General features: G+C 41.1%; 1 protein-coding gene across 3 annotated transcripts in view; it reads left to right on the top strand.

The window, feature by feature from the left end:
* LOC134384028 (uncharacterized) overlaps nt 1-16,564 on the top strand; it is a 202,866-nt gene that overhangs the window by 51,681 nt on the left and 134,621 nt on the right. For 2 of the 3 annotated variants that reach the window (XR_010024237.1, XM_063105642.1), the window contains exon 2: nt 10,749-10,908. The exons of the other annotated variant lie outside the window; for it this stretch is intronic. The gene's annotated coding sequence lies outside the window, so the exon portion shown is untranslated. The remainder of the gene's footprint in view (nt 1-10,748; nt 10,909-16,564) is intronic. 3 annotated transcript variants of the gene reach the window in all.

Genomic DNA, 16,564 nt, shown 5'->3' with positions numbered 1-16,564 from the left:
ATGACTTTTTCTTCGGCCTGCATGTTTGATATCTCACATCTGGTCTCTGGTCCACAACTCTGTCCTGTGCTTCAGCCCTGTCCATTCATTTGTCTACTCTCTATCTCTACTAATGTCTCAATGATGACATGTTTGGGTGATAGATTTACCATTTACCCAATTGCTCTTCATGCCAAATACCTCTGAATTAGCCTAGATTTCTCTAACTTACCTAAACATCTGCATGTAAATAGTCATCAAACTCTCATTATTTTCCCGCCCAAATGATATCTTTTGTATCTTCTTATTTGGTACAGTGTCTTAATTTCCACCCTCTCCATCTGTTACCTGGTCACTGGACTACCACTGTAAACTTTCTTACCGATCTCCTTGCCTCTAGCCTGGTTCCCAGCAATGATGCCACTAACACAGAAATCTGGTTGTTTCACATTTCTGCCGACATCAGTGGCTTACAAGGTCTGAGCAAGGCCCTTCATTATCCAGCCCCTGTCTACTTAAGCAGTCTCATGTCCTGACACTCCCTCCTTAGACCTATTTAGAGCATGACATATTTGTCAGGTCTCCTAGGCTTTGCTCATACATTCACTCTACCTCGAGGTCACCACCTCTTACCACCACCCTACCCTCCCGTCTTGACAACGTGGGAAACACCACTTTATCCTTCAAGTCTTAAGGATCGCCCTTCTCTCTGAGACTTCCCTGATGGTCTGCTGGAGCCCTTGGGTGCTGCTTCCCAAGTGCTTATGGTACCATCTGCAAATACTGCCCTTCACGATTGTTGTTGCTGCTACTGTTAATTGCCTTGTAATTGTCTACAGGGCTGTGAACTAACCTTCATAGTTAGGGCTGTCATAGCATCTTTGAGAATATCTAGCTTTTGCTCACTACAGAGCACGTAAGTTTTTAATACGTGGTTGTTGAATGCATGCTGGCCTGGGTCTCCAGAGACTCTTCCTTCTTTACATGCGGATGCCACCGTGAGCTCCTTCAAGGAGACAGTAGCAAGGGAACCACAGGGTTCCTTTTTCTCCTGGATCCCGTTTCCTAGAGAGAGGAAAGGTGTGAAGAGTGGCTGCTAAGAGAGGTAGGGAGAGACAGTTTTCAAGCAGAAATTTTTCTTTGGTGACTTGACTATGTCCCTCCCATTCTAAGTTCCTCTACTCCCTCCCTTTCCTTAGTGACCCTTAAAAATATGCGAGTAAAAGTTTTGAGATAAGACTACTCTCTTCCTTATCTTCCTGCCTAAATGGATGTATTTTTTAAAATGAACTAAGGTGATCGAATTTTATTTTTAATTTATTTTATAGTATTTTTAGCAATGAAAATTGGGTTTAGCTAGGTTACTTAATATCCAGGAACCACCAAACTCAATATTGGTAGCAATAGTGATAGTGATAATTTTAATGATAATGATATTGATGATAGTGATAATTTCCCCAGGAAATTATAATTTAAGTCTTCTGGGAACAGTTTTAGTTGGAAAAGGCTTTATCAATGATCTCAACATTATACTGGTACATATAATACCAGTCAAAATTATGATCTTTGTATCTAATATATTTGATAGCCCACAGATTAGCAACTGTGAGTTTGTCTCTAATTATGTGATCGTGTATGTCCTTATAGCTTTCCTTCAGTGCCAGTAACCTCTTCATGCCAGGTGCATGGTGGAAAAGGCAGACTGTGCTAGCTCCTATTAGTCCTGAAAATAAGAAAGGGAGTTTTATACTAGATTTTGGAAATCACAGAAAAGTGCCCCTGCCTGGTGTGCAAGGTATGGGTAACAGACAGAACACAAGACGGAAGGAGGTATTTTATGGGAAGATTGGGGTGTGTGGTGTCTTAAATTCCAGGTACAATGAATCAGTTGCTTAGAAGACAGCACAGAGAGGTTCTAGGTGGATACCTGATACCATCATGAAGGGAATGGTGTGTGGGTCATCTGGCAGAGAGTGTGCATGGAGGTTTGGTCACTTCAGTCAGAGAAGTGCCTCTTTTCTGGATTCGCCAAGGTCAGTGAAGTGGACCTTGCCACCATGCTGACTACTGCAGGGTTCCCGGGAGTCCTCCAAGCCCTGTGCCCCTGCAGGCAGGGTTCTCATTGCTGCCCAGTTCTGGACTCCCTTCGCTAGGTGACTCACCAGCTATAGCACTAAATCAGGGAAGGGTGCTAATGTGTTATCTGCCCAATAATGTATGCATTATAGAGGTGTCAACAATGTCTTAACACAAAGAACAAGAAGTCTGTGAGCTTTATGGTAACAAGTAGTGGAGGTGATATTACTAGAGAGGTATGTGCCTTGTAGGTGTGGCATGCCCAGAATGTGTACACACACACACACACAGAGCCAGATAAAGATTATCAAAATAAACATATAGCCTAATTGCCTGTCCTTTTGCTTTAACTTTCTGCTCTCTGCCATATCCATATCAATATTATACTTCATTAAATTTTATGTGGATGAAAGAAAGCCTTTTTAAAGGTCAGGAAAGAACCTAACACCCCTTTTTTTTTTTTTTGAGTTAATGAATTATTTTATTCTTTAAAATCAGAAATGATGATGCAGAAAAAAAAAGTTTAAAGTGATGTCTGAATTCACCCCTAGTATGACAATTGCTTATTAAAGCTATGATTTTTCAAAATGAGCATCATAAAAATAATTGTCGTGTCTGTTCTTTTTAAAATTTTATGTTTTTACCCAATTTTGGAATATCGGTTTTAATCTCAATCTGTCCATCAGCAGCTGTAAGACTTCGTTTTGTAGCTCTAAAGAATTTTGCACACACACACATACACACATACACCTTTCTCTAAAGATATAGGCATGGTTGCACAGCATGCTCAAAAACATGAGTTAAAAGTTAGCTGTAGAATTTTCCTCCAAATGCATATCTTGCACTTTGGAGGCCTCTTCTGTTCCAAGTTCACATAAGGGCATTAACAAATTATAAGCATCTGAAAGTTCAAGTTTTCCATGTTTATAAACTTAATGAGCAAATGCTCCATTGAGTGTTTACATTCTTTATAAATAATTTTGTTTTTAGCAATAAATGTTAATGTTAGTTTATTGTTGGAGATGAATAAAAGGGTCCTAAGAGATCTTTTGCATTCCCTGGAAGGTGAAATAGTTTGTGACATTGAAATCACAAGTCAAAGCTGAAGCCAACTACTTAAGTGAAACTTCCCATAGCGGCAGTATATGGAAAGCTTCTTAAAATCCTAGACGTGTGCATGTGCAGTGTAGAAGTGTTCCTGATGAAAGCTTTCTAGGGGGAGCTTATTTCTTGTTTACAGATAGAAGGTTTGGTTGGTAGGAGAGCAAAGAAGGATGATGGTATCTCCACAAGTCTCCTATGAAGGGCTTATTCCTTTAAAAAAGATTTTTGTTCCTGGAGTCCCCAAAGCCTGGTGCAGAGCTAAACTTCCCTTCTTTGCAAGAGTGGGTGTGAGAACAGCTCTGTCTCTGTGCTAAGGTGGAATGTTCCTCTCATCTCATTGGTGGGGTCTCCATTGGGGGTGGGTCACTGGAAGCTCTTGTTTTTGTCAGAAACAGCAGAATGAAGGGTTGCACCAGAAAATGAGCTCCGTTTTTCTGCTTGTGCAATAAGGTCATATTTGCCTCAGTAGTATCAGCCTGACCCCATTGTGGCCTAGTGGCAAGAAGAAGGCAGACCACCACATTCATCATTTGCATGTAGGAAGGCCGTGGTTTGTACCTTTTCATGATATATTTGTGTGGCTAATGGCTCAGAACAGACTTTGGTTGATCTTTTTATAGGTAAATAACACAAAAAATTCTATGATTCCCTTTTTTTATGGTGTTACTCAGAACTGGTGAAATTGTTCAGGTTATACAGGGCAGGGGCCAAATCTATATCTTCCTTGTTTTTTCGCTCTGCCTGTCTGCTCTCGAGCTTTCTCTTTCTTGTGACCCAGCACAGTTTTATTATAAACTGCTCTATTTGATAAGTGGTTTTTAAGGCTTTTAAAAAATTTAGTAACGTTGCCTCACTTCTATTGTTGCTTTAGGGAAACTGGCCTCAGGAACGGAAACCTTTCAGTCAGAAGGAAGCATAAAGCCTTTAGTTGAGAGAATTGCTGTATTCCAGAGGCAGTTGGTCTCTATTCAGCCAGGGTTGTTTCCCTCCTGAGCAGTAAACTGTTTAGACCAGGAGCCATAGTCTGCTTCTGGAAAGATCTAGCTGGTACGCACGCTATGCAACACCTCTAAGTGATAAGGAGCATAGCCCGCATCACTTGGGGGAGAGGAAGCAAGAGTTGTATTATAGCCACGCTTATCTTAAAGAGCTGAATCCTGTTCCCTTCTGCAGAGATTCTAGAGCATGGACTGCTGACTTCTGCATGCAGACTTTGGTGGCTGTGAAGCCCCCTGGTAAATGCAGCTCCGCCCCGGTGCAGGGAGAGCAGAACACGGGCTTCTGATTGTTCTGCTTTTGTTTTGCAATTCCTTCTTGGCTCTTCATGCGATTTTAGTTTGAAGTATTGACTAATACACAGTTTAATAACACATTTTTACTAGAATTGCCCTTCTCAGGAAAGTAGTGCTTCATTTTCCTAAAGGAGACAACCCAATGTAAACATTCCTGTGTTTTAATGTTTTGTTTTTTCATTAGTTTGCTGAACGTGCTCATGTTAATATCCTCTGTTGTGTTCCAAAGCCTTGACTTGACTTGATACTGCCACCTATTTTAGTTTTTAATCTCTGAAGAAATCTCTACCAGAACTGTTTTCTTTTCTTCTTTTTTTTAATTCGGTTGTCTATAACTGCCGTGTTTGACTGTTCTTCAAGAAATAGCTGATGGTGCTCATGTGTGAAACCTCAGGGGTTAAGGGACAGTGAGTGTCAGCTATTTCACAGCTTTTGTCTACTTGAGTCACAATTTAAGGTTGAATGAAGTGCTGTCCTTGCTTTGCCTGGAATATACTTTTAGCTTGAAAGTGAACTTGGAAAGAGAAGAGAGATTATATTTAATCTTTCTTTCCAGCTGTTGGAGAGATTGATTGAAATTGTTTCTATATTTGAAAACAAGAAACAGAACATTATACGGACAGAAGAATAGCATGCATCATGTCGGGATCCTGAGCGTGTTATGCAAACATATACCATGGGCCTCAGATCCATAAGGAAAACACTAAAAAATACACACAGGGTGAATTTCATTTGTTTATTTACTTTTGGAAAGACAGTGAGCATGGAATTTTGTTTGTTTAAAACTTAATCCTGGGCGGAGCCCGTGGCGCACTCGGGAGAGTGCGGTGCTGGGAGCACAGCGACGCTCCCGCCGCGGGTTCGGATCCTATATAAGAATGGCCGGTGCACTCACTGGCTGAGTGCCGGTCACGAAAAAGGCAAAAAAAAAAAACCCAAAAAACAAAAAACGTAATCCTTATCCAGTAATTGAAACTGAGAATTGAAGGAAAGGATAGGAACATTTCAAGTTTCGATATATTTTACACACTGTGGCATGGTTCAGTTGAGTAGATTAGACATTTTTTATTTTGTGTGGGTAATCCAGTATCAGGGTGTGTGTAAATAGCATCAGTCATTACAGTTACAGATACTTAGAGGTAAAATTACAGTTTTACAGATACTTAGAGGTAAATTAAATGGTTGGTCCAACAGCAGTGCACAACATAACCTACCAGTCGATGGCATATGGAAGATATCAGGTCCCTCCGAAGACATCCAGTACCGCAATGTGGTTTCTCTCAATTCCTTATGAATGATAAGCCACTGATCCCAAGCAATTGCAAAACTTCTCAGACACCTGCATTCTTTGTAGGAATTAGGGGACAGTAAATATATTTCTTTTATATAGGCAATTTTTAATTAGTTAATTATATTTTCATTTCAAGATTATTCTACATTTTGAAAGTAGGAATTAGAGTTTAATAAAGTGTGATGCATCATGTATGTCTAATATTATGACTATTCTGACATCTGAGTTTGAAATTTCTCAAAGTTCCACTATTTTTTTTTTTTTTTTTCGTGACCGGCGCTCAGCCAGTGAGTGCACCGGCCATGCCTATATAGGATCCGAACCCGCGGCGGGAGCGTCGCTGCGCTCCCAGTGCCGCACTCTCCTGAGTGCGCCACAGGCTCGGCCCCAAAGTTCCACTATTAAAGATAGCAAAAAATATTTGTAGCTTTGCCCCTAACCTTAGTGACCTGACATTTTAAAAGGGCAAATGAACACTCTTCAGACTTTTAATACCACTGTCACAATACTGGGGTAGATGGAACTTAGGGCTGATACTGACTGATTTCTCAGGTTCCTTTAGGTTATTTCCCTTATGCACAAACTGTCCCATTGTAGAGACCTCCTTACCCATCTGTTAATGAGGATCAGTTCTGTTTAAAGTGAATAAACACCTTTGGCTGTTCAGAAATGGCATAATCATACTAAGAACCATGTGTGAATTCACTTCGAAGTGCTTTTTTGCTGTTTCAGTTCATCAAAGACAAGCTCTCAAAGCCTGAGTACCTCAAAAGTTGGAAGGAGGCTTAGAGGTCTGATTCTGCCACAAATATAAGGGGATCTGTCTTGTGATTAAACTTGTAAATAAAACCTATTAAAAGAGTGCTTCTGAAACTTCAGTATGCATGTGAATCACTAGGGATCTTGTTAGAACTGCAGATTCTGAGGGCTGAGAATATGCATTCCTAAAAAGATTCCAATCTTGTTGGTCCCCAGATCACACTCTGAGAAACAGTCTTAGAAAGTAGCTGTGAGATATCCAATCCCCTCCAACTCCCGAATCAGGAACTCTCCTTTTATACTTTCTCCCTTACAGGTGTTTTGTGGGCCAACAATATTTTCCTTTTTGGGTACAGCAATGAAAATACTGACACAAATGATTACCTTTCTGGCATTGCTAATATTAAGATTTACTGGAAAACCTTTTCAAATAACCACTTAAAACTTCTTGACTTCCTAGTTCCCATCATATCCCCAGTGTCTAAGTGGCTCCTGGCACAAACTGGATCCTCAGTAAATATCTGCAGAATGAGGTCATGAATGGATGAATATATAATGTCCAGACTTTGGGATATTATCGTACTATTCATTTTTGGTTTTCACTGTCAAATTTTTAATAGTAGTCCAGGGAACCCATCAGGAAACTATATAATTCTCTCTGTATAGGTGTGGAGTGTGTATGCTGAAACCTGATTCTTGCTTGCATATGGGTTGTCACATTGACACCTGATATATTTTCAGTGCTTCTGCTTAAATTTAGTTAACCATGTTAGGTAACTGCATTGTCATAGCTAACAGCTTAAAGGCAGTATGGAAAGTTTACTTCTGAGATGGAAACTCGATGATCTTCAGAAAGGTTATGACACATTTCTGTTCTTTTATGGTGAAGATGTTCCCACTCTTCCTCTTTAGGAAGTTTTGATAGCAAAAGTCCCAAATTTGCTGTTTTTCATGTTCTGTCTTCTCTGCACAATCGTGTCTTAACACCATCCTTTGTAATTTTATTGTCTACAGTTCCTTTCATGCTGTTATATCAATTACCTCATTGTACTGCAGTTTCTTACTTGCTCATCTTTTACCCTCTGACAATCACTGCATTGAAGTCAAATATATGTATTTGTATATGTCCAGGTGTGCCTAGTATGGTGGTGGCCCCAACAGCAGTAAATGTTGACTGGAAAAATGCATGAATGGTTTCAGCATTTGGGGAGCGAGAAGACCAAACCAGGCAGAAGAACATATGTCAGGCTGCTTTCCGGAGAAGGTGATGGCAATCATTTGGTTTGACATTATGTCTTGTCTAATCAAGTCTGATTAAGACTACCCCACTATTTTAGATTTGTAAATAAATGCTCCATAAGATGGTGTTGCTGTGTAAGCAATAAATTGTGCAGATACAGAGTATTCTAACTTAATTCATCCTTAACGAAAGAACTTGGTGAGGACATAGAAGTGACTAGAATTGCATCTATTATGTTGAAAAGTAAATTGGTATATTCAAAAAAGACTTACTGATCAAGAATGAATAAAAGTGGTTACCTGCTTTCAAGGGGCACTGATGCACAGACCAATGCTAAACAGACTGTGTGGAGACTGCCATGGAGAAGCAAGCACAGTGCTGTGAGAACCCAAAGGGAATAGGCCTGGATTCCAGCTGGAGGGAGTCCAGGCTAACTATTTGGACAGAAATATTTTTTTACATAGATTCCATTTCTCTCGCCGTCTTAAGCAGAATCAGTCTTCCACAGGCAGTCTGACCTCTTTGTGGTCATTCAGAGGAACACTGGTTTTTGGGCTCAATCGCTGAAAGCCGCTGTCCCTGTATTGCATTGGCCAGACTCTTCTGGACTTTTGTGTCTGCTCAGGGTTCCTTTGTGCCTCTTTGATGGGTGTCTTGCAGCTGTCAGTGGGATTGCCTGCCCATTCTCTTTCCTCAGCCTGGTTTGTTATGGTCTGTAACACAGATAAAGGGAAAGTGAAATGGCATGAGCTTTGAGCATCTGGAGGCATTTTTATGGGAGTGAGGCATAAAGATCATTTAGGCATTAACAGCCATTTTTATCATATAAAGCCATGTGTACTTCCTGATATGTATAATGACAGCTATCTTTTGTTAAGCACCTATCAAGTGCTTGGCATCTTGGCAGTTGCTTTGTAGATATTGTTTGAAATCATCAGAACAATCCTAGAAGGTGGATGGTGTTATACCCATTTAATAGAAGACAAAACTGATGTTTAGAGAGATTGCTTAACTTTCCCTGGGTCTCGTAGTGGTAAATAGCAGAGCCTGATTCTGCCCCAATCTGTTTGACTCAAAAGCTTACGTCCTTTCGGCTGGCCCGTTCTGCCTCTTTGTAGGTGGTGTTGAGTGTCCTGTGCCAAGCTTGGGGATGCATAGCCGAGGGGACCCCGTTACTGCCCTCACAGAGCTTTGCCTGGGGACTGGGCATTTGAGGGCCGGGTGATCCCAGTAGGGGAGGTTATCACTACTTTATTGTGTGTGGTAGAGATTGTTCCAGTGGTGATTGCCCTTTTTTCCGTCTTCTGCAGTATTTGCTTCTCTTCAGGAGTCCACCCTAAAGATAAGTAGGGGAAGAAGGTTTGTCACAATCTCAGTTATTCATTCATCTGTGCTGGGTACCATTGGGGAAACAGTAAAAGGCATCTTCACTAAAGGAGTTAACATACATACTTTTACATCTAGACTATTTGAAGCAGTAAAGAACTATATATTACGCCTGGCACATGTATACTGAATAGTAAATGGATATGGTTTTGACTCTGCTATAATTTGAAACAACTCCAAGAGTTTTTCAATTTAACATCTCCATTGACTTACACCAACTCTGGCTTTTACAACAGTCTGGCTGGTTGCCAGGTATCACAAATGATTTGGAAATTTTCTCATAACAAAGTTAATTTTAATTCATTTCTAAATATGTGCCATAAAAAGAACTTCAAAAGAATCAAACTTAGACTAATTCAGGGCTTAAGGGGCGTTAAAGTTTGTGTTGGAAAACAAAGTGATGATAGAATGGTGGAACTCCAAAAAGAGTGCGAAATTAACTCTTGCATCAAAGATTTTGCGGCAAATTTAAATAACTAGAGATTAGCGTGGTGTTCATATCTTTATTATGCTTCTGTGCTGTGGTGGTGATTCTGTCAAAGGGTTTTCCATTCCTCGAATAAAGTTAAGTGTACGTTTTTAAAAAAACAATATCTCATCAGTAATCATATTTACTTAAACATTATTTAACTGCCTCCTGTGTACATAATATTGAACCTGTGCTGTTTGCTGTGAGTACTTTTGTTTCTGTGTTTGATCCCTTTCTGGGGAACATTGACATTACAGGGACTTTTGCAGAGTCCTAAACTTTTCGTGCCAACTTCTGCCATCTTCACTAGAAGAGTAGATTAGAAAGTGATGTGGAGAGTAATTTGTTTAGTAAATAGCCTGACATTCAAGGAGTCCATCACTCTAACAGAACACGTTGCATTTTTCCAGTGTATAAGTTCTTCCTGGTGAGGGTAAATCAGACTTTATTAAGGCTTGCTTAACACTTTTAGGGCAAAGAGTACGAAGTGTTGAATTTGCACCTGTAAGGATTTGATGCTAGTTATGATAGTGCCTCACTCAGGCTTGCAGAATATTGAGAGAAACTGCACGCAGCTCTCCTTTATTTTCCGGTGACCGAATGACTTTCCTTTCTAATAAAATTCATTTCTTAGTTTGTTGTGCTGTATATTGGTTTAAGATCCCAAAGCTGCCCCAGGACTGTGATGGCCAGTATCTGTTTATTAACACCTGCTACATTTTTAAGATTCATCTGTTATTTGACCAACATGAACACCTTCTGTGCATCAGTCACAGTTCTAGGAGTTGGGGGTACATTGTTTAAAAAGTTAGTAACAGAGTCCCTGCTTTTGGCATACATTGTCTCACTGGGGAGACACATAAAAGGGTAGGGGGGAGACAATGTGGGATGTGGGAAGAGCTGAGAGCTCACAGGGAAGGGTCGGGATCATGGAAGCTTCTAGAAACCAGATGCTTTGAGCTGAGTCTAGAGGTCAGGTGGACCTGGCAGGGAGAGCATTCAAAAAAGCTTTTGCATCCATTCGCTTCCCTTCCATCTTTATTTCTCTCCCTTTTCCTCTGGCTGCTTCCAGCTTCTGCAGCCTCCACAGCTGCTCAGCTCACCAGCTTCCCTTTACCTCATTTCTCTCCGGCTCCTTTTGTTGCTCTTCAGGGCTTTTCTCCACTGGGACTCCACGCATGGACCCTTCCACCCCAAGGACAGCAGTGTGAGCGAGCACCCTGGGAGTAAAACACATTTCCTCGAGTGGATTGGAAGTCATCACTGCGTTTCTGAAGACATTTAGCCACAGATTTAATTCAAAATCCTGTTGGTAGGTGGCGATTGAAATAGTTTAGGGGGGTGGGGACTAGCAAGAGGTGGGAGGAAAGTCACTCAGTAGTCTCCATATCCTAGCGTTTGTCCTGCTGATTCCAGAAACTGCTACCATGGTCAGGAGAAGCAAGTTCCCTGCACAGATGTTGACATCCAAAATAAAATGCAGCTTCAACAGACATGCAGTGGAAATTGAGTCGGAGATGTTACAAATATCACTGAATGTGCTCCAGTGCTCTTCCTGAGTTTTTGTTCACTAAAACTCTGTTACTTTCAAGCAGAGGAAATCAAAATGGGATGACTCCCCCTTTTTCTAAAAGAAATGATTCTCCTTCTTCCCCTCACTCGAGGAACCCTTGATCTGGAATAAATTTACTGGCATCAAGTGTTGTGCTGTCAGTATCTTCTCACTCATCTAGATAAGACCCTGGCTGACTGACAGAGCCAACATGTGAAAGCCTTTGCCAATGGTAAAGTGGCATGAAAACTTCAGTTATTAGTTATTAGTTGTTTTTGTATCTGTGATACCAGCGGATGCTTTGAGTCCTGTAGCTCTCCATCGCTGTTTGACATCGAGGAGAGGTCTCCTTCCTTGTCTCCAGTTGTAGAGAAAATACTGAGGCTGACATGCCTGTCACCATCTTAAACTCGGAGCATCAGAGCTAAAGGCAGCATTGACAGTATCAGCACCTCACCTCACTCCTGTGACCCAGGAACACCCACCCCATCCATTCTACAGGCCATGCTTCTTGCTTAGGACCTTAGCACCTGGCCAGCCGGGCTTTGAACTGGCCTGTTCTTTGCGTGCAAGGTGGTGGCCTCGGCCATCTAAAGGACTATTGTAATGCCAGTGGTCAGGGCTCCCCAATGCCTCACACACCCTGTCTTTGGTCTTCTTGACAGAATGTGTTCATGTCCAGCTTCTAATAATGTGTGGTTGAGTTGGAGGGAAGAGAAATACCATAAAATTCAGTGAGTCCAAGATTTTTGGCCTTAAGCATACCACATAGGTAGCCCCCTGATCTGGAGAGCCGTGGCAGGTTTGGGTTTCCGTGTCCTCGGGCACTGCTTCTGATAAATGTACCCCTGATCCTTGCTGCCTCCCAAAGACATGTCTTTTTGTGAGCCTATCTCCGGCACTGCAGAACCAGAGCCAGCAGCCAGGAGTCAGCTAATGCTCAGAAAGGATACAAGTCTGGCTGCTGCATTTCCTGTCTTGTAGATTGATGATCTTTGGCTGTTTTGCTGATGTCATTGTACATCTGTTTTCTTGGAGTGAGTATAACAGGGAGGGAGAATGGTTAATCTAGCAAGAACTCATTATACTGTGAATGGTGATGGTAGGCTCCGGTTTTATTCCTATTTGATTTGCTTGCTTCATTGCGGAAAACAAATGATCATGTCACCCTATAGATAATTTCACTTTCCCTTTGATGTACAAATAACCAGCCTCCCACATTTCACTTATTTCTGCCACTGCTGGAATGGTTGATTTTAAAAAAACACATTGTTATGCTGCTTTCCTATATCATGATTTTCACTATTGGGTAGGAAATGAAAATCAGTAAAATATGTATATATTTTTTTAAGAAACAAAAGACCCTTAACTACAAATGCCCATTAGAAACCAACACCCATTAAAGTGAGACAGAGGAGCTGATGAAATCAAACCAAACTAAGCAACAGGGAGGAGGACCAGTCTGTATTTGATTTCTTGGAGATAAGGATTCAGCTTTTATTAATTCATTAAAACAAAACATTAAAATGTCCCCTTCTTTCCTTCTTGTCTTCATCTGGTAGAAGGTGCCTAGTCATGGGTACATTTGTTCATTTCCATTAAAAATATGTATTCAGCCTACAGCATGTAAAACATGTGAGATATTGGTTGCTAGAGAGTTATAGATGCTGCCTCATTTGGCTTTCCCAAAGGTGAATGCCTAATTGACAACTTTGTGGCCTCTGGTCCCAAGTAATATGCATACTTCCTATTTATGTTCCTTGACACTCAGGTTTTTGGAGCCTGGCAAAAAGTCTCCTGTGTTTTGTGATCTTTCCATTGTTGACCAATATTGACTTGTAACAACCAAGCCCGGTTTGAACAGTGGGTTTAGAGGCCCATGTCTTGGAGGTCTGGAGATCCTTGGCAGTTGAGGGCACAGATGAGGAGAAGGTCTCTTGACATTCTGTTGCTAGGTTACTGAACCCTGAATTACTAATCTTGAACACAGCATATGTGTCCTAAGATTGTTATTTATGGTTGAAAGCAGCTGCTGTACATATTTTGGGGGGGGAATACAGTGAGATATAAAATAAATAAATAGTTAGACACAGTACATCAAGACATAATTATAAGGAAATGTTTATGACACACCAGGTAAGAGATTGATTCTCCCTCTTCTCTATGCAACATGGGGAGAATTATTGTGTTTATGTTCAGGGAGTTGTTGGGTAGACCTTTGTAGAGCCATGGTGTTAACTCAGTCATGAACTAGACCTTGTAGTAAAAGTCAACTGATGCAGTTTTGGATGCTGCAGGCCAGCTCTCCTGATCTAGGGGGAGGAAGGGGGTGTGTGTTAATTTGGGGCATATGAGTATGTTTTTTCTTTCTTTTCCTTTTTATTCCTTTTCTACTAATTTTTATCTTCTATTCACAATTTTTTATCACAGACAAAAGTTTCTATTTAAAAATAACCTTTATTCAGAGAGTAATTTTACCAAATTATGCTGTAATTATACTATCAACATTTGACCTTTTTAAGCAGCCTCTAATAATCAGAAATTTTCAGCTGAACTTTTGGTCAAAGTTTTTTTGTTTTTTTTTAAAAAAATAATTCCCATAGTTCTCACATCCTGCACACTTTGCTTTCTAGCCAGCATGTCAGGTAACAAATGTTTACTAACCTCTTACTTTGTGCAAAGAATTGCCCAGGATCAAAGAAACCAAAAGCATGATTTGCCTTGAAAATTTTATAAATGAATTAGGACACCAAGACAAAAATGCACAAAAGTTACCAATATATATCATCAACACAGATGTCCCAAGGCTGTGCATATAATTATTTCCTAAATGAGGGGTAAATGCTAACTTCATAGGGAGGGGGGCTCCCTTTGGGCCAATTTAGACTGATATGGAAAGATCACTGCAGACATATAGCCACATGGGTAAGTGATGAAGGGACCATGTACAGACACATGCTGATGACTTTAGAGAAAGGGAAGATGTGTGTGGCCTGGAGAAAGGTTTTGTGGAGGTGATAAGACTTGTTCTGCACCTTGAAGGATGGGTGGAATTTGAATAACAGGCAGAGATTAAGGGGGATGGCTTTCTACTGAAGGGGAAGACTGTGAGCAGGGGCAGTTAGAGTTAGAAAATGAAAATACATTCAGGGGTTAGTAGCAGACAAAACTGGCTGGAGCCAAGTGGCTATAGAGAGCTATTTGGGATTGGAGATGTAGGTGGAAAGCCTTGAATTCCATGGGAAGGAGTTTCCACTTACTTCTGGAGGATTCATTTATTTTTTTTTTATTGAGCACATATTCTGAGCTAATCCCTGTTAGAAGCTGGAACAAGAAACACAGTCTGTGTCTCTCAAGGAGCTTGCACTCTAGAGTTGTGGAAGTGATAGGTAAGTAGGAATGACGGATATCCTGCACTATGATGAGGGCCATGAGGGGTAATTATCAGGTACGCTGGGACCTTGTGGGAGGGACAGCTTACACAGACCAGAGTTAGCCAGGCAAAATTGAGGAAGGAGAACGTTCTAGGCAGGGTGGTGTAGCAGGTGCAGAGGTGGAAAGACAGAGACAGCCACTGGTGAGCTCTTTGAAGAGGATTTGTTGAGTTCCTGCTCTCTGCCTAGCAGAGCACTCATCATAGCAGGGGAGACAAATAGAGAGGGTTTCTGCCCTCAAAGCACTTAGCATCTATTTTAAGAGCGATGTCTAAGAAACACCAAATAATTGACTGAGTTAGAGTTTAGGAAAGAGAGAAAATTGAGGGCAGGCATGGAACGATGGGAAGGCTTCTTCCTGGAAAATAAAAGGCTTAAGCGGAAGTGAAGAGGTGGGACTGTGCGAGCCACCTGATGGGATGGAGAGGATGCCAGTTACCTTGGAGCAGTAGGAAGAGGTGACAGTGGGGAAGCAGGACTGGGTCCTGGGGGACCCCTAGAAAGTTGCCTGAAGTCCTCAGCTTCCAGTTTTCTCATCTGTAAGATTAGGAACCTTGACCTCAGGTGTCCCTGAAGACAGGTGAAGCTTGAAAATCCAGGCATCTCAGGCTTTACCTCAGGGCATTAGTGAATTATGGAGGATTTCGGGACAGGGGAAGGACCCAACAGAATCAGTGAATTAAGAATCTTATTTGTTTTGTTGTAGAAAATTAATGGGATAATTATGAATTTATGAGAATAAAATTTTTTACCGCAAATTTTAATCATTTGCGATGCTTTTAAAACTGCCAGAAGGACCATCCCAGTGCCCACTGGACATGACTAAGTTTTTTCCTCTCTCAAAGAAGAATTAAACAAACCAACAAAAAATATGGCATAGAAAAAGTCAATGAATAAGTGAGAGGTTTGGGGACTGGGTCCAGAAAATGATCTACAAATACAAATTTTAATGTGGATCCTAAAAATTCTTTAAAATTTTCAGAGAGATCCTAGGATTAGAAAATGTGTCTTTTATTTTTGCAGGCCTGTTCCTGGGGTGGTAATGGCAGTGATGTAATAGGTGATGGCAGATGACAATCCTCCCAGATACAGCAATAATAAGCAGTTTGCCAGATGTACGTTTGTCATATGCAGGAATGTAACCACCACAGCTAGGCCACCCATGGGTGATCTCACAAAGACAGCTGGGGCAAAGGCCTCCTTAGGATAGAATGTGGTCAAATCCTCACTTTCACCTATTTCTGCTCTACCTTTTTTAGGTAAAAGGGTTTATCATCAAGCCACACATTTAGTACTCTATTCAGATAGGCTTGCAACTTTCATGTCTCAGACTAGCACTGAATGTGGTCTGCTAGAGAGCGTTAACCCCCCGGGGGTGCTGCCTGATGCCTGTTGAGGGTGAGCTGCGGTCTCCTGTCAGCCCCCGTCGTGGTCCTCCTGCCCATGTTGTCCAGTTCTCCTGAGCTTGCCACTCTGGTCTCTTTCTCTAAGAACCTTTCGCTGAACACGTAGGAAAGAACACCATGTTCACTTATTATGCTACTTCAAATGGGGAATGTTGAACTGATTTAAAAGAGTAGGCTACAATTTTTGGTAACATTTACAAGGTCATCATAGTTCATAATCTGCAACGTATATGATCTTTTAGAGTGCTAGGGAAGACCATCTTGCCCTCACTTTTATGTTATTGTTATCTCACACTCCAAAAAACATCCCAGAAATGATGGTACATTCAGAGGAAAGACTTCAGAGTCATGAGTGAACTCGTCAGGGGCCGGAGAATGCTGGAACATTCATACATACATACAAAGTATATACAAAGTGACTTTGCTTTTTCATCCTGCTGTATCTGTCCTCTCAGCTTCTTACTCTTTGGTTTCTTTGAGTAGATGATTGCACAGAATGTGTTTGGGGCCGAGCACTACAAAATCGATGAAGTTCCCAAAAGTCTTGTGCATTTCTTGAAAGCAGTATGAGACCTG

The sequence above is a fragment of the Cynocephalus volans genome, chromosome 8, assembly GCF_027409185.1.
Source record: "Cynocephalus volans isolate mCynVol1 chromosome 8, mCynVol1.pri, whole genome shotgun sequence".
Lineage (NCBI taxonomy): Eukaryota > Metazoa > Chordata > Mammalia > Dermoptera > Cynocephalidae > Cynocephalus > Cynocephalus volans.
Note: the sequence above shows the minus strand (reverse complement) of the source record. Positions and strands in the feature narration are given on the sequence as shown.